The sequence below is a fragment of the Kryptolebias marmoratus genome, linkage group LG12, assembly GCF_001649575.2.
Source record: "Kryptolebias marmoratus isolate JLee-2015 linkage group LG12, ASM164957v2, whole genome shotgun sequence".
NCBI classification, from domain to species: domain Eukaryota; kingdom Metazoa; phylum Chordata; class Actinopteri; order Cyprinodontiformes; family Rivulidae; genus Kryptolebias; species Kryptolebias marmoratus.
The window spans coordinates 7465502-7477454 of NC_051441.1; positions in this window are offsets into that span (position 1 = coordinate 7465502).

Below are 11953 nucleotides of genomic sequence, written 5' to 3' on the forward strand. Positions count from 1 at the left end.
GTTGTCTGAACTGGCACACAGAAGAAACCGATTCTTTGCAGTCGCAGCTCCTAAATGATGAAACCGATTCCCCTTCATGTTAGCAATACTGTTAAAAACTCTCATCTTAAAAAACATTTGCATTTATTTACTTTTAATTCACTACAAGAGTTCATCTTCAGTCATTTTATTGTATTAATGTAGTTGTTTTTTGTCTTTTATTGTCTGTTGTTTTGACAGTTTCATCTTTTACAAACTTTGGTCAACTCTAATTGTTTAAAATTTGTTTAATAACTAAACTTCACTTGAAAGTTTACAATTTCCACTACTTGCACCACTTTGACAGGCTGATTTATCTCAGGATGATAAAATGATGCTCACTGCTCACAACTCTGAGATCTTGGAAGCTGAATTTGTTTTGGTGCTTAAAAAACAATTCCTGGATTCATCTGTTCTCGGCAGATGATTCCCACTAAAGGGACAAGCATCAGACAGTTTGATATAAAACTGCGAAAGGCTAATAACTTTGCTTAAGCCATGTTGAGGGATTATGGAGAGCCTTGGTGAAGGTCTGCTCACAGCTGGGGTACTCCATGTGCACCACAATGTTCTCTGTCAGGAGAAAAGCTGCAGCTGGGAGGTGTTGTCAGTAAGAATTACCTACAAGTTTACCCTTTTTTCACTCAGAGTCTACTGAAAGAATCCTCTCATTTCCCCCAAAGGATGATGCCTGAAGTGTAGCATTCTGGGGATGAAGACATACCAGAGGAGTTTAAACATAAATGTTTGAAGAACCTTCAAGTCTCCTCTTCCATGAAAAGTCAAAAATATTCCCTAAATATTGACAATAAACCTAAATCTTTCCAGATATATTTCTCATATTCCCTGCAGCCTTGTTGAATAGATTTTTCTGCCTCACATATAAAGCTCCTAATGACACTCCATCTCTTCTTAGAGATCTCAGCGCTACACGTTATATCAATAAAATGTTTTGCTCTCAAACTGCAGGTTTGTGGTTATTACAGTTTCTAAAAGTGGAATGGGAAGCGAAGTGTTTGATTATCAAGCTCATTTCTCGTAGAATCAGTTTCCAATTTTGCTTCTGGATCCAGAGACACTCTGTTCTTTGATGACTATTAGCTTCAGATTTTTTTTCTTTTTGAGAAAATAAAGCTTGTGGTGAGGGCTGTTAGTTCACTCTGTTAATACAAATTAGGCAGGATGACATCCCATGATTTACTGACCATCTCTTCCCGAGCTCATTTTAGTCTCTTGTACCGTATGTATATTTATTACAGCTATGATTTGCTTTGTGATTTTCTTCAATTTTCTTTCTGATAGGTTACCCTGCCTCTGTTTGGTTGGTTCCCATCCCCGTATTCAACCACTGACTCGCCAGAATCAGCTGCTTGTTTCTGGTTCTGCTGGAGGATTCTTCCTGTTTCTCTCCTGCTCTCTTCCATCACCCGTCACAGTGTTTGAAATGAGGAAAAAAAAAATCAAACTGTGTTTTCTGCTAGAATGCAGCGTGAATGCTGAGAGCTGAACAATTTTGCTGAAATTTGCTGGAAAATCTGAAACTTAGTTGTTAACGGTAGAAGGCAGAACACTAGTTACAAGTTGAAAGAAAATAAATAATAAAAATGCTAGCTAAAAGCCAGAAGGGTAAAAACTAAAATTAGCATAAAAATAGAGCAATTGTTCTAAAGCAGATTTCAAAGAAAACAATGATTTGGAAGAAATTGAAGAGATCTCAATGTAATTCTTTGGGGCAACTATTTGTAAATACAGCTCAATATTTTGAAAGATTTAAAAGTTACAAAAGCCAAAAATCATAGTACCCAAGTCCTGAATGAGCTGAATGTTTTGATATATGAATGGTTAAAATAGCACAAAGAATGCAGAAATAGTTAGATTGCAAAAAATCTGCTTAAAATTAAGTCAAGAATGCAATAGTATGGATGCAGTATTCACATTATAAAAGATTCAGTTCAATCTTTTGAAACATTTCATAAAGAAATGGACCAGGTAAACAGGATTAAACTGAACTATACAAATTAATTGGACCGGTTGAGTTTTCCTGCCCTTCATCTTAAGATGACGCTCGGTGTGAATTGCCAAGTAAAAACAGACCAAACTGAATGAATTTCACAGCATTTGTGTTCTTTGCAGAAACACAGTTAGGACCATGAGAACAAACAGCCTCACCAGTTTCCAGACTCCAAGTTTGCTTTCTGTCTTTTCTGTAATTACTGACTGTAGAAATAGCCTGACTCTCTGCAGCTCTCTGTACGTCTTTCCTTCTCTGCTTTCCCCTAAATTAAATCATTATTTCACTTGTATTTTAATGCATCAAGGAAGGAACACAGAACATGATTTCTGTTTATGTGTTTGATGTAAAAAAAAATTCTTGCTTTGAGCTATGATATTAAACTTCAAACCAATGCAACGCATGCAAACAGCGAGAGAGCAAGAATATATGGCAACAGAATGGAACTAAACAATGCAGACATTTTGCTGTAAATATTTATGACATGAAGCTGTTTCAGATGATCTAACTGGAAAGGTGATCTTGACTGAAAAACAGCCGATCCGTGTGAATTGAGCTGTGTATTTTGTGAACAAGCAGACTTTAACATTTCGTCATTCTGGGGATGTTCAAGGACAGACTTTTGGATCACAAGTTAAATACCATCAAGGCCATCGTCTTTCGCCTGGTCCTGGGAAAAAAAACTGTTATCTTGTGCTTTCACACACTGGCTACGCTAATTAATCACTAAATATGTGCCAGAAAAGTTCAAGTTTAAATTAGTTTGGAAGGCGGTGGTTGCAGTCACGTCAACGGAGCTGAGCTGCAGAAGTTTGCAAAGGAACAAAATAAAACAAGAGCATTAATCATTTTGTCATTCTCTTTAAAGGCCAAAAGAAGCCTATTATTAGAAGTATTCTGAGCTGAATAGATGGAGCTCCTTTTCATTCGTGCTGTGTTTTTTTTTTTCAAACAGAGCTAAATAAGGAAGCCTGAAGATGTCAAGCTGTTGAGGGTCTGCTGCCATCTGATGCAGATTTATCTCGACAGTCTAGACGTTCTTGATATTTATGCATATGTACGACATACAGGTCAAATACACTCAACCTTGCTCTGATTTTATGGCTTTGAGGTAAATATGTTGAATGTTGAACACGATCAGAAACTGCAGGTTTGTTCACAGGAAGGATTCGGAGAAATGTTCCGCATCGTTTAGCCGATTTTTTCCTCGGGCATCAGATGTCAACATCACATTTTCGTGTCGCTTAAAACCTCCTGAGCTTCAAACTCTTTTGACTTTAAAATCAAAATCATTTTCTCCAAACATCAGGTCCAGCAGGCATCATCTCCTCAGCCTGATTTGTACTTTGTATGCCATCTCTGTTTTAGCTCTAAAGCACTTTATTTTTGTGCTTCAACACTGAATAAATCTGCAAATGAATTACAGCTTTGAATGCCTTTTTCCTCTCAGGGCAGCTGGACAAAAGTACAATCAAGACTGTTTCCTTGAGAAAAGATTGTCAGTTCTTCCACATGTTCATTCAAATGAATACTAGAATATGACAAAGCAAACTGAGAATAGATGGTGTGAAAATGTACCAGCTGGTGAAGCAAGAATTAAAATGGAGTTTGGGGCTCAGCAAAATTTAAGACAGACAGCAAAGGAGCAACTTAAGACCTTAAAACTGAAATTATTTTTCTGTTTAGCTGAATTGGCCTGCATGGAATTCCTTTTTAGAGCTGTTTCCACCTCATTAAACATATAATTAAGTTACTTCATCAGAGGTGCAATAAGCACACAGAAACTCCAAGGGTAGTTTTGGTTTTATCCCTGCAGGTTGATAAAACAAACTGTCTCAATTTATTTTCCAAACCAAATATAATGGATATACATCCATGCACGTGGCTGCTCATGAAGTCATATCACCAAACTTTTACCAAAATAAAATAAGAAAGGTGCAGAGTATGGAAATGTGATTTGGGTGAAACTTCTTTGTGAGATGGTTTTATTTTGCTTCATTTGAGTAAATTCAGATTCTTCTGCAGAGTAGATGCTAATGCTTAAATATAAAATGGAACTCGGAGGAAATGGAGCACTTCTTGATGGCTTGAAAATACAACTGTGCCAGATCATTAGCACTATGTTAATGCTCTCTGAATTAAAAATAATGATAAAAAGGAATAGGGTGTGGATGACGAAATGCCCACAGACTGCTTCTCTGTGGTGTGGGGAGAGAAATGCATCTCTTGCCTGAGTCAGCTGTGCACTTCATTTATTGTGAATCTGATTTATTATGACCAACCTGATCAAATGGCTCTCTGTGTAAAACATTCATATTAAAAGGAATAATTGAAATGTCAAGTACTCGCTCAGTCCACGTGGAAGAAACAGTTGTGCAGGCTGTAGAAAAACACTGTTGATTCTTCTTGTTTTCTTTCTGTTGGCTGAAGAGTGCCGAAGATTGAACATGAATTTATGGACAATCCTTATTCTGAAAAGATGATTCTGAAATGATTTCCAGATCTCATAAACCCATTCAGTGTTCTCTGTGCCATCCACAAATACAGGTTAAAGCGCCACCATGCAAAGAAGAAGTCATATGTGCTGGTGTAGATTCTCAGTCATCCAGGACATGATAAATCAAAAAAAAAAAGTAAAAAAAAAAAAAACTACTTGAGCTTCAGGTACAGAATAGAAGTCCACCTGTTTTTGTTTTTTAACCCCTCCAGAACTGCTGCCAACTTCTCTGGGCCAAAGGTTTTTTTTAAATCGAAAGTAAAAAACTGTTCTGTGGTCAGACAAATCTAAATTTGACATTTATTTTTGAAATCACAAACACTACATCCTCCCATCTAAAGAAAAGAAGGACTATCCAGCCTCTTATCAGGCGGTTCTAAAGCCTGCCTCTCTGGTGGTATGGAGGTACATTAGCACCTATGACATGGGGAGCTTACACATCTGGGAAGATGCATAAAAGTATCTACAGGTTTTAGAACAACATCTGCCCCGAATATCATGGTACAATTTCTCGGTGTCAACATTTGATATGATTACTACGTTCCACTATGAGTTTATGAGATTGGCAAATGATTGCATCCTGCTTTTATTTACATTTTTCACAACGCCACAGTTTTGTCAGGATCAGAGTTGTAGAAACGAGTCCAAACTGAACTGAGGGGCAGCTTCCCGTTTCCAGCAGGCAGCAAGCTCTCCATGTCCAGCACAGAGGTCATCATGTCTGGCCTCTGGCCCTCATAGAGTCTGGTCATCACGGCATCAGGAAATGCTGGGAAACAGATCCACTCTGTGCTGGTGGAGAGCCATAAAATATTAATCCTCACCTCTTTCCCAACAGTGAGCAATAGTCTGGCAGCTTATGTGTATATGTCTGCATGTCTGTGCTGAAGTTGGTGTTTGCACAGATCATGTGGGAAGATAAAGCGAAAAAAGGAACTTGCAAGAATTTTGGATCTGTACTGAAGAGACGAAGGGGAGGAAATGTGGCCAAGCTGCAGTAAAATGCAAAGATGGTGTTTTTGTATTATTAAGAGAAAAAAAATGTCATTCTCAGTGGAATTTTATAGATTGAATTAAAAACAAGTTTGTTTTTAAAACTTTGCCAATAACTGAGTCAGTTCAAATTTGGTGTGGCAGTAGCTGAGAGTCATCTTCGACACATTCTCTGAGTGCCAGCACATCTCGCAAAATCTCACAATATTGCATAAGGTCATGCAAAATGTCATTTACATGGTTTGATCAAAGTAGCTGTAACTCCATGGCTGATATGCATTCCTTCTGTAATTGCCAGGCTTTAATTCAAAACAAATTTTGAAGCACAGAGCTGAAAAAAATAAATCTTCCACATTTCAAACAACACTAACAATAATAATAATTCCCGAGCAGCACAACACACAGCCGGTTATCGGCTTCTTCTTTCTGCAAACCATTAGGAGCTCAGTGTCCGTGCAGCTGAAAGCAGTGGAGGCGAAGAGTTAATGCAGCATCTTGGAAGTGGGGCAGTGTTTCACTTCAGGGACAAGCTGAAGACCACGGAGACCTCAAATGACATGATAAATAGATTTCAGAGCAACTAAAAACCCTCGTTAATGGCATTTGTGGAGCTATAATGGCAGTGGAACAAGGGAGTCATGTATCAGAATGACCAGAGGGTTATACTTTATCTTTACAGATGCTTCTCCAAAGCACTTTGTATGCTTTCAATAGTTTAGAAATTATGATTTTAACCACACACACACACACAATAAACCAAGTTTAAGTTTTTATGTTGGTTTATTTTACCGACCACTCTTATTCAGTCATTTAATACAAATTAAAGTGAGAAAAAGCAGCAGAAAACATTCATAACACACCCCTAGACAATATCTAGTGTCAGTCATTTTAAGAAAAAAACTGCAAATCATTTTAGAAGAGAAGAGTTGTCATTCAAATGTCAGATAGAGCCTTTAAATATGAGCTGTTTTGGAGTTACTAAAGTATAAACAAACCTGTTTGCTGGGTCAGTATGACATTTACATCACAGTAACATAAAAAAGAAAGAAGAAACTGAAAAATATGCCTCAATTAGACCTGCAATAGAGACATCAGCAGGCCAATGCTTAAGAAGTAATGACAACAGAAGAATAAGAGGAATGAAAAGAAGCTCTGCGAAATGAACGTCCATTAATACTGAGCTGGACAATATGGGACCGGGTTCATAAATTAACAAAAGTAAGGAGACAGAGGGGAAAGAGATTTCCAATGTGAGGGGGAATTATTTAACTTGCTTAAAATTTAAAGCAAGTCCGTCTGATTAGTTAAATTAAACCCAGACTCTTCTACTTGCTGCTGTAAGGCTGTGGTTGAGCATTGTATATGCAAGGCCTTCCCAAAAAAACAAAAAAAGTTGCCTAGATGGGAGCATATCGTGTTCTGAAACCTGTAGATACTTTTCTGCATTTATGATGCCTTACCAGATGTGTAAGCTGCCATGCCATAGATCCTAATGTACCTCCATACCATCAGAGAGGCAGGCTTTTAAACTATGTGCTGACACCAGGCTAGATGGGCCCTCTCCTCTTTAGTACGGAGAAGGTGGCGTCCACGGTTTGTCCAGAATCTTGAAATCTTTTGATGATATTATGAATTTTACACGATGAGATAATAAAAGTCTTTCTGATTTCCTGTTGAGGAACATTTTTCTGAAATTGTTCCACTATTTTTAGTTGCAGTTTTTCCTCAGACTGCTGAACCTCTGCCCATATTTACTTCTAAGATATTCGGCCTCTATTAAATGCTCTTTTTATACCCAGTTATCTTACTGACCTGTTGCTAATTAACCTATTTTGATGTAAAAGGCTCCTCCAGCTTTTTGTTATTTGTCCCTCTTACATCCTTTTGTCGCCTCTGTCCCAACCTCTTTGAAATGTGTTGCTGCCATCAAATTTAAAATTACCTTATTTTTTTACTAAGAATCATACAATTTCTTGGTCTAAACATTTGATATGTGTTCGGGTTTGGTTGACAAAATTTATTATTAGTTCTGTACAACATAACGTCGGGGACATTGTGTTTATTTGTCAGAATAACCAGAAGTGGTTATCTCATTTTGTGGCGCTGCTGTGATATATAGTTACACACAGAAGTGAGTGGAAAAGATGAAAATGAAGAGTGTAACAATACCCAAGCCTATTTCAGGGGGGGATAAGGGACTGTGTTGGGGGCTTGGGATTTAAATCCCCACTGTATTCTAATCTTGTTTGGGTGTATGAGCTGCAGCTCCGTTCAAATTGAATGGCTTTCCTGTGAATTCAGGAAGATGCAGAGTAGTAGCTTTCTGCTGGTCTGCCGAGATGTTCTTCTGTTTTATAGACTGTTTGTCACAGGGGGGGGAGTGGGTTGTTTTCTATGACTAATCCGGCTATAAACAGCTCTTCTGACATACCTTATTTGGCTATGCTTTGTTGCAGGTATGTCAAAATAAAGCGGTTATAAATTATCTGAATTTAAGTGCTTTTACATGTAGATTACCCTGTTTACAGCGACTAATTTATATTCAACTCACTATGGCTATAAAGTGAAAGGGTTTTTTACAGCACACATATACCGCTACAGCAAATAAAATATGTTTTGGTGTTTTCATGTTTGTCATCGGTGATAAATGATGCTGCAGGGATTTCTATTCCTTCTGCCTTCTAGTATGTATTTTGGAGACAAAATAAATAAAAAAAAATTGCAGGTTTCAGCTGCATTCACCAGCAACTGTGTGGGTGGAAAAATGAAAGGCAGAAATCTAAATGTGTCTGACACAGCATCCACCGAGCCTCGGTGAATCCCTCAGAGAAATCTGGGCAGGCTGGCTTGCAGGTATGAGAAACACAATTCAGAAGTGCCAGAAGCATTAAAAATAAATATTACAGAAATAAAAGCCAGAGGCTGGGAGAGGAACATTAATGTAATGGCAGCGGGTCTGACAAACTCCATCATAATGTTCTCATTACTATTGTTTGTTACAGATTGATCATAAAAACAAGAGTAATGCTCTCTCTGATTTATCCCCCCTCCCCCCCGTTCCACGCCACGACAGAGCCAAACATAAAATCAAATCTCTCTTTTAGAAATATCATGAGTTACATCAGTGTTTAAAAAGGAGAGTTTTATATGGTTTTTGCCTGCAAGGGGTAATCTCCATCAGCAGCTCTGCTCCTCGAGGCTCAGTGGGAACACAAGAATAACATCTAATCAAAGCCTCTCGTACTGATGGCTGCTGAGCGGAACAGGACGACCTCTAACCTCTTAGCACCTCCGTCTTCGGGTTGACGGACTTCAGCGCAAAAGGGGTTAGTTCTGCCTCACATCTCATCCTCCAAACGGATGGTTTGGAGCTTTTTATCTGCACCTGATAACATTTATATTGACTTGCCATCACTTCCAAGGTGCGCTGAAAACACTTGGCCTATAAGAACACGGCTGACATTTAAAGCAAATTCCCCCTTGCTTCTTTTTTTTTTTTTTTTTCAAACCTGAATGTCATCAGTCAATGTAATCAGTAAAGTGGCTTTAAACTCCATTATAATTTTAACAGAATTAACTACAGTTTTTTTTTTTGTTTTGTACCACCTGCTGCCGAAAGGCAAATATGGACAATAATGTTTTCACCTGTGTCTACATTTGTCTGTTACCAAAATATTTTATGAACTACTGGATGGATTTTGATGAAACTTGCAGAAAGTAATCAATGGCTGTAACTTTTAAAGTTATTTCAATTCAAGATGGCTGCCACAGCTAACTGAAATTAGTACAAAAATAGGTCAGTTTTACAGATACTGAGCTAAAATCTGATGTGGTAGTAGCTGAGCGTCGTCTGCAACACATTCCGAGGGTGTCATCTCACAGTATCCCATGAGACTGCTCATAATGTCATTTTCAGAGTTTGACCAAATCAGCTACAACTCTCAATATAATGAGATCTTCACTTAAAACTAGGCCTGTAATGTTTTAATGTTTTGAGGAACCTGTTGTCACCATTTTCATCTGATTAGTGAGTTTGTTAAACAATTATCCTCTTTGCAGGAGCCTGCTTAACATTCAGACAGGTCACGTTCACAGCAACAAAGCACTAATAAGAGTCTATTGGAACCAGCCGCGACACGCGCCGCAAATTAAATACACAGCTTAGGCTCTTCAGTAGTTGAAGCAGGTCGGATTGTGAAGTTTTACAATACAAATACAATAACCACCACCGCTATTTCAGCTCTAAAATTGCTTTTTTCTGTCAATGTAAGACAAAAAAATGAATTGTTTTGAAGTGAGATGTGCAGGGACTTTGTTAGACACATTCAGATTGTCTTTTGTATCTGTCCCCTTCTCAAAATCTACCTGAACGTGTGCAGAAGCATAAATTAGGGCAAAAACATGCACTGAATGAGGATCCAATCACTGCTGATTAAGAAGAGGCACTTCTGGTTCATTGTTTATCTTCTTCATTACAAACAAAGACACGATATAGGCGTAACAATGCAGTGAAGGACGAGGGTATTGCATTACCATAACAACACAATAACAGCGCAACACTAATACCAACGAGAGAAACTGCATTTTCTGTGAAATTGCAGAGAGTATGTTGAATGCCGAACGACTGCTGAGACTTGCTGAAGAAGCTAAAACTGAGTTGTGAAAGTTACAACAAGCAGAACAGAGGCTAAAATGAGCAGAACAGATACTAACAGTAAAACTGCAACTAATCGTAGCAAAACAGATGCTAAAGAAAAAAAGAACAACAAAACAGACACTAAGAGTGGCAAAACTGTAGCTACAATTAGGAAAATTGTGGCTAAAATGAACAACATAGATGATAAAGGTAAAATCAGCAAAACAGTAGCTAAATGAAGGAAAACTGTGGCTAACATCTAACAGGAGCAGAATGGTAGCTGAAAGAAGCATAAGGAGCAAAAATGCTAAAGCAAATTTCTAAGAGAACAATGTCTTGAAGGAACTGGAGGGATCTCAGTGTATACTGACCAAAATATAAACACAGCACTTTTGTTTTGGCTCCAGTTTTCCATGAGCTGAACTCAAAGGTCTAAGACTTTTTCTCTGTACACAGTAGGCCTTTTCTCTCAAATATTGTTCACAATTTTGTGTTAATCTGTGTCAGTGAGCACTTCTCCTTTGCCGAGATAATCCATCCACCTCACAGGTGTGGCGTATCAAGATGCTGATTAGACAGCATGATTATTGCACAGCTGTGCCGTAGGCTGGCCACAATAAAACGAGCAGTTTAATTTTACTGTAGGGGGTGGGGGGAGGGTCAGAAAACCAGTCAGTATGTGGTGTGACCACCATTCGCCCCCATGCAGTGCAACACATCTCCTTCACATTGAGTTGTTCAGGTTGTTGATTGTGACCTGTGGACTGTTGGTCCACTCCTCTTCAGTGGCTGGATAGTGTGAGGAACTGGAACACACTGACGTTTACGCTGATCCAAAACATCCCAAACACACTCAATGGGTGACATGCCCGGTGAGTATGCTGGAGTAAATAATTACTTTACCGTATTTGGATGTTGTGACCGGTGTCATTTTGCATTTGTAAGCCCCTGTCAGAACTACAGAGAAGACGAAGCCACTGTGTGACGAACCCCACCAGGACAGCTGGAAGACCCTAAGGACAGAGCCTGTCCTCTGAGGAGTCAGAGTACAGCTAGAAACGATGGTAAAGAGATTGGTGTGTGTGTGTGCGTTTTAATATTAAGGCTGATAAAACTCATAAAACAGACACGTGTGAATAAATATATATAAATACAGGTTAGAGTTCACAGAACTTCCACAGTTCCTGTTAAAACCGCAACATGCAAACAAAGAAAGTGTACTTCAACATGATCCATAAAAGCTGCCATCTTCACACAATCAGAGCTCTTTTAAAACGGACTCAGTTCAAAGTGTTACGGTTCAGATGGATCAAAACTTGAATAAATTCTGATGATCACAGAGACTAAGAGGAGCAGGACCATCTGGATGGTAATCAGCGCTCAGTTCAATTGCCTGAATCTTTTGACGGTATGGCGCATTAGTGCCTATAGAACAGGCAACTTGCACATCTGGGAGGACAACATCAATATTTTGTCAGCAGAAACAGCAGCTTCTGTTCCAAATCCAGGCGTGCTTTTCAGGAAAAGGCTTGCAATATTTTAGCAAGACGACGCTGAATCACATTTTGCATCTGCTGCTACAGCGAAGCTTCACAAACAGTAATCAAGGTGCTGAACTGGGCTGCCTGCAGATCAGATCGTTCACCAGCTGGAAGGTTTACAAGAAGGGATAGAACACCATTAGGTTAGATGTACCTTCAAAGGAACACCATAATAAATGTATTAGATGTTGCTGAAAGCTTTCACAAAATTGAGTTTTAAGAAGGGATTTGAAGGCAGCTGGAGACTCAGCGAGCCT